Source organism: Argopecten irradians, unplaced genomic scaffold, assembly GCF_041381155.1.
Source record: "Argopecten irradians isolate NY unplaced genomic scaffold, Ai_NY scaffold_1280, whole genome shotgun sequence".
NCBI lineage: Eukaryota > Metazoa > Mollusca > Bivalvia > Pectinida > Pectinidae > Argopecten > Argopecten irradians.
In genome coordinates this window covers 1-7,237 of record NW_027188746.1, presented here as the reverse complement: position 1 = coordinate 7,237, position 7,237 = coordinate 1, and the positions used below count along the sequence as shown (strand labels likewise).

The window sequence follows — 7,237 nt, the reverse complement described above, 5'->3', positions numbered from 1 at the left end:
TTATATCTCGCTTTGTCTAACATTTTGCTGAATCATTTTTCCCTTGACCTGAATATTAAAACTGAAATAATTATTAACCGTAATAATTTACACAATAAACACCACTAAAACTATTTTGAAACAAAAATTTACCTTGGAGATAGATTTTTCCGCTAGAAAATCCTTTCTATACGACATTACATATAACCGACCTTTATAATGAAGGCCGATCTGATAATTTATAAAGAAATTGGCTCCCTGTCCAGGGATATGATAGCCATTTCCTAAAAGATAATGCTTGCGAAGTTCCCATGATTGTTGTCGTAACTGAATAACAATCGTGGTGACTCCATTATGTCGTTAATATGATTTTCGTTGTGTGATCACGGCATTGAAATGTTGTTTGTTCTTTACAGAATTTTCAAATCTTCGAGGGTTCTTTATTTCCTTTAAATGTCCTTACATGATTTTCATTTGTTTTGATCGGCATTTGAATGTTTTTTTCTTCACATAATTGATTTTAAATTCTTCACGACGAAATCTATATTCTTTTAATTCTAAATTGATTTCGTTGTTTGATTGGTATTTGATATTTTTTTTTTACTTTACAGATATTGCCAATTTCCTCAGATTAATCCCTATTCACTGTGGTTGGGAAGAAAGCGTCTCCTGTTGATTGTACTTTCATGGTTGTTCGGGGAAAATCTGGTGCAAACAACCAAAGTACCATTCAACGGAAAAGGGAACTACAATCTCCAACCCTACCAACTCCTACAACATCAACAACTCAAACAACAACGACTCCAACAACAACAGCAGCTCCCTGTAAGTTATTTTATAAAGTATGTTCATATAATGTAAATGGATTGTTGTCCACAATAATATAGTATCTTTGTACAAGTAATACACTATTCATTGAATATATTCTACTTCTTATGGTTTAATTATTGATGAAATTTTGCTTTTTTCCCTCTCTGTAATCGTAATAGTGGCGAAGCCAGTTATAACGTTTGTGACCAGACCTCATAACGTCATAAAGGGTTCGATTATCCCATCTTACATGCAGAGCGGATGGCAATCCAAAACCGTCCAAAACTTGGAACTTTTACGTAAGATATAACTTTCATCATCTGTTGTTCAATCTTTTTTATCCTACATTTTCAACACGGAAATTACAATCTGATTAAAATACAGATACTCATCACGACTCGCTAAATAGCGGATCTGACTTAGATACACTAATTTTGATGTAGGAAGTTAGGACAATCGTATTTTAGCAAAAATTATTTTCGCAGAAAGCGTTAATAAAATAAGACCTCAGCTAATACATGTGCATTTACAGCATCTTTGCAATTTTAATTTTCGATTTCCAGTGTCTGGGTAATGTGCGACCGCTCAATGTCAGGGGTGGGAAACAATGGAGCCGACATATACATAAACCATCTCACCAAGAACAAATTACGGTCAGTATGCTTGTAAGGCTGAAAAATACGATGTTTTATTAATATAGGCGCTTGGATGATACGAAGCCAACAAATGTCCGGGTAGGAAACCATGGAGCAGATATTTACATCGACGGTGTGACTGATCTAAACTACGGTCATTACACTTGTAAGGCCAGAAACTCACAGGGTGAAGATACGCGATACGTGGATATTCTAGATCCTACTCCAACCACAACTCCAACCACTACAACGCCTACTACAACTCGGACCACAACTCCGATACCAACCACAACACTGCCACGTGAGAATTTAACAGTTGAAACTTGTTAAAGATGCTCCACCGCTGACAAATGGTATTATTTCACTATCAAAACCAGTAGCAGACGATTTAGTATTTTTCTTCAGTTTCAAAAGTTATTTACTTTACACCATTACCACCATTGAAAAGTTTGAGCTTCTAATTTTACTTCAAGATAAAAATATGAAAAATAATTAATTGCATCCCGAAAAAATTCCGCAGCACTGTATCCTATATGGAACGAAGTACTGAATGCGCACGCACCAAAGGCGAAACAAACTATTTTATATTATTTTTGTGTTAATTAGGCATATATATATACGATTAAACACCAATTATTGTTCAAATGATGAATATGATTTATGTTCTGTCGGCGGTGGAGCATCTTTAAGATTACTTTTGTCAGATGTCTCACTATATATATGTAACAGCATCACGTTGAGATGCAGTTTATAATATAGATCCTTATTATCACTACGTTTGATCTCACAACATCCCATTAGGGGTCACGTTCTTGTGACCTTTGTAAAATGGCCAATCAAATTTCTACTGCCAGAATCTTGACTGGGGATAAAGTAGTTTGAAAATGCTGTCCAAATTATTTTCCTGTACAAGTCATCTCGCCCAAAGAGCACAACAAAGCTTAAGGCATACTGGGACGAAATGACGTAACAATTTGTAGAAAATGTATTTGATATGAAGAACACGTGGTTGAAAGGTTATCCGAAAATGGCCCCTTATGGGATGTTGTCAGATCCTCTATTGAACGGAGTGGATATACTGATCTGTATTTAGTCAGATTGGTTTGTAACAAGTTTGTAACAATGCTTAGATTACTTGTGGAGAGTGTCTCTGGCGAAACGTTTCAGTTTGATAGAATTCTAAAAAGATTTTCATTATTGCAAAGAAACACAGCACCAACATATCGCGACTTTAAAAGAATACATATATACACATTGCATATAAAGGGTAGCCCATAAATGACCTTTTCTGTTAATAAACCACCAAACAACTAACTAGTTTGGTTTTAACGTGCTACTTATAGTAAAGGTCAATCGATGTTAATACAGTATGTTTGCGCTGCCTCTTATTAATACTTAATAGTACTATTGAATGACAACAACGAAACAACAAGCACCATCCATTAACCTGACATCAGACAAACCAGTCGTCCCTTTTCCCTTGGGAAAAACAGCTGGAAAACAACCTATTTTGTAGACTATATTACTCTAGGCTAGGAATCATGAAATAGATTATTGTCGAATCACACTGTTTTTCGAACATGTCCGAGAACTTTTGAATATTAGTCAACATACAAAGTGTCATTAAGCTCAGTTCATATTTACCCAAGTTATTGTGTTCACAAGGTTCAATAATAATAATTAGTGCAAAGGCCAATAACTCCGTCATTTACTGTCAAATCACGCTGATTTTCAAAATATTCCGAGATCTTGCGGTTGATATTTATTAAAGCTATCGCATTCACAAGGAAATGTTAACGAACATCGCATGACGGACGACGGACGATGCACGAATGACGACGCATGACGGCAGACAAAACACTATCGCAGTAGGTCACCATAACCTATTGTCAGGTGACCTAAAAACTCTTTTGAGCTACAATATTACAGCTAAGTAATCATACGCTTATACGATACCCCAGCATCCATCGTCTGTCTTTCCGTCAACAATCGACTCCTCTATTTCTGCTGCTCGAATTAAAAGGAAAGATAGGTAGCATTCCTGACTGGTGACTCAAAATTGAACTAATATTGGGCTGCATAAAGCATTGGATAAAAATTATTTTGCATGGGTAGCATCCTTTTCCGGTACTGCCTCAAAACTATACAAATTGTGGTGTTGACCCTAAGGGGCCTAAAGAGACGGGCTATTTCAACACAATCAACTTCTTTATATCATTTGGTGTCCGTATCTCTGTTGGGGGATGCCTAGACTGGCCACCAGACCCTAAGTTGTTGATAAGGCTTTCTCAGCAGAGTTCTTTACTAGATTATCTCCCCCTAGTTTAAAGAATCAGGCATGTAGTAGAGATAAAAATAATCTAGCCAAATGTTAGTGATTTTTTTTTAATATTCTAGAGACTGGTGGCCAGTCTAGGGGATGCCACAAATGTAAGTTTTGTTGTTTCTATCGTGATAAATTGCCTACATCAATTAAATTGTAGGAAGTGCTTCTTTTGTGTTATTTTCCAAGGTTTTTTTACTGTTTTAGTGTCCAAGCCAGTCATTACCGTTGTGACCAGACCTCATGGTGTTAAGAAGGGCTCGTTCATACATCTGACCTGCAAGGCAACCGGAAACCCCAAACCCACCATCACTTGGCATTTTTACGTGAGACACAATTAGAATATTTAACACCTCTTGATGATTGATTGGATAAATGCAGTCTGATTAAAATACAGATCCTTATTATCACTACGTTTGATAAGAGGATCTGAGGAAATACCATTCGGGGTCATGTCCATGTGACATTTAGCAATGGCCAATCCAATTGCTGCCTGCAGAATATTGACAGCGAATATCAGTGGACGAAATAGTTTGAAAAATTATTTTTAGAATTATTTTCGTATACGTAGCCACCTCGCCCAAAAACCATAAAGGTCATCCGAACATTTCCCCATACGGGAAGCTGTCAGATACTTTATTGAACGGCGTGGTAATAAGCATCTGTATTTCAATCAGATAAAGTGTTTTGGCGATAACTGATACTCCGTAATTTCTGGTAAACTTGGCTTCATCTTGTTGCACTTTCTCCAATATTACACTAGCAAAGTCACCGGATATTTGAGGGATTATACGATGTTTTATTAATATAGGCGCTTGGTGATACGAAGCCAACAAATGTCCGGGTAGGAAACCATGGAGCAGATATTTACATCGACGGTGTGACTGATCTAAACTACGGTCGTTACAATTGTAAGGCCAGAAACTCACAAGGATCGGATACTCGATATGTGGATATTCTAGATCCTACTACAACCACAACACCAACCACTACAACGCCTACTACAACTCAGACCACTACTCCGATACCAACCACAACACTGCCATGTGAGAATTTAACAGTATTGAAACTAGTTAAGATTACTTTTGTCAGATGTCTATATGTGTATGTGAAACAGCGTCACGTTGAGACTTTAAGAGATGCAGCTTATAATATAGATCCTTATTATCACTACGTTTGATCTCACAACATCCCATTAGGGGTCACGTTCTTGTGACCTTTGTAAAATGGCCAATCAAATTTCTACTGCCAGAATCTTGACTGGGGATGAAATAGTATGAAAATGTTGTCCGAATTATTTTCCTGTACAAGTCATCTCGCCCAAAGAGCACAACAAAGCTTAATGCATATGTATACTGGGATGAAATGACGTAACGATTTCTAGAAAATGTATTTGATATGAAGAACACGTGGTTGAAAGGTCATCCGAACATGACCCCTTACGGGATGTTGTCAGATCCTCTATTGAACGGAGTGGATATACTGATCTGTATTTAGTCAGATTGGTTTGTAACAAGTTTGTAACAATGCTTAGATTACTTGTGGAGAGTGTCTCTGGCGAAACGTTTCAGTTTGATAGAATTCTAAAGAGATTTCCATTATTGCAAAGAAACACAGTACCATCATATCGCGACTTTAAAAGAATACAGATATACACATTGCATATAAAGGGTAGCTCATAAATGATCCTTTCTGTTAATAAACCACCAAACAACTAACAAGTTTGGTTTAAACGTGCTACTAATAGTAAAGGTCAATGCAGTATGTTTGTGCTGCCTCTTATTAATACTTAACAGTACTATTGAATGATACCACCACAACAACTAAACAACAAGCACCATCCATTAACCTGACATCAGACAAACCAGTCGTCCCTTTTCCCTTGGGAAAAGCAGATGAAAAACAACCTATTTTGTAGACTATATTAGTCTAGGCTAGGAATCATAAAATAGATTATTGTCGAATCGCACTGTTTTCGAACATGTCCGAGAACTTTTGAATATTAGTCAACATACAAAGTTTCATTACGCTCAGTTCATATTTACCCAAGTTATTGTGTTCACAAGGTTCAATAATAATTATTAGTGTAACGGGCAATAACTCCGTAAATTACTGTCGAATCGCACTTATTTTCAAACTCATCCAAGATCTTTCCAATATTAGTCTACATACAAAATTTCATTCAGCTTAGTCTACATTTCTCAAATTTTCGTATTCACAAGTTCCAATAATATTTATTAGTACAAAGGAAATAACTCCGTAAACTACGGTCGAATCACGCAGATTATTGAACTCGTCCGAGATCTTTACAATGTGAGTCTACAAATATTTTGTTTTCAGGTTCGGTTTATATTTACTCCAGTTACGCGTTCACAATGTCCAATAATAAATATTAGTGCAAAGGGCAATAACTCCGTAAATCACTGTCAAATCGTGCTGATTTTCGAAATCGTCTGAGATCTTTCTAATATTAGTCTATAAAATTTCATTAAGCTCATTTCATATTTACTCAAGTTATCGTGTTCACAAGGTCCAAAAATAATAATTAATGCAAAGGCCAATAACTCCGTCATTTACTGTCAAATTACGCTGATTTTCAAAATCTTCCGAGATCTTGCGGTTGATATTTATTTAAGCTATCGCATTCACAAGGAAATGTTAACGAACATCGCATGACGGACGACGGACGATGCACGAATGACGACGCATGACGGCAGACAAAACACTATCGCAGTAGGTCACCATAACCTATTGTCAGGTGACCTAAAAACTCTTTTGAGCTACAATATTACAGCTAAGTAATCATACGCTTATACGATACCCCAGCATCCATCGTCTGTCTTTCCGTCAACAATCGACTCCTCTATTTCTGCTGCTCGAATTAAAAGGAAAGATAGGTAGCATTCCTGTTTGGTGACTCAAAATTGAACTAATATTGGGCTGCATAAAGCATTGGATAAAAATTATTTTGCATGGGTAGCATCCTTTTCCAGTACTGCCTCAAAACTATACAAATTGTGGTGTTGACCCTAAGGGGCTAAAGAGACGGGCTATTTCAACACAATCAACTTCTTTATATCAATTTGGTGTCCGTATTTCCGTATCCCTGATGCCTGTTGGGGATGTCACAAATGTAGGTTTTGTTTAATTTTCTATCGTGATAAAATTGCCTACATCAATTAAATTGTAGGAAGTAGTGCTTCTTTTGTAGGAAGTTTCTTTTGTGTTATTTTCCAAGGTTTTTTTTTTTTTTACTGTTTTAGTGTCCAAGCCAGTCATTACCGTTGTGACCAGACCTCATGGTGTTAAGAAGGGCTCGTTCATACATCTGACCTGCAAGGCAACTGGAAACCCCAAACCCACCATCACTTGGCATTTTTACGTGAGACACAGTTAGAATATTTAACACCTCTTTGATGATTGATTGGATAAATGCAGTCTGATTAAAAATACAGATCCTTATTATCCAGCTACGTTTGATAAGAGGATC

At 36.6% G+C, this 7,237-nt stretch overlaps 1 long non-coding RNA gene across 1 annotated transcript; it reads left to right on the top strand.

Annotated features, from left to right (window-relative positions):
• Nucleotides 1–1,653: 1,653 nt before the first annotated feature.
• On the top strand, nucleotides 1,654–7,130 carry LOC138314066 (uncharacterized). The gene is made up of 4 exons (XR_011207317.1): nucleotides 1,654–1,725; nucleotides 3,955–4,073; nucleotides 4,559–4,793; nucleotides 7,011–7,130. It is a non-coding gene; the product is annotated as an uncharacterized lncRNA (long non-coding RNA).
• Nucleotides 7,131–7,237: the final 107 nt, after the last annotated feature.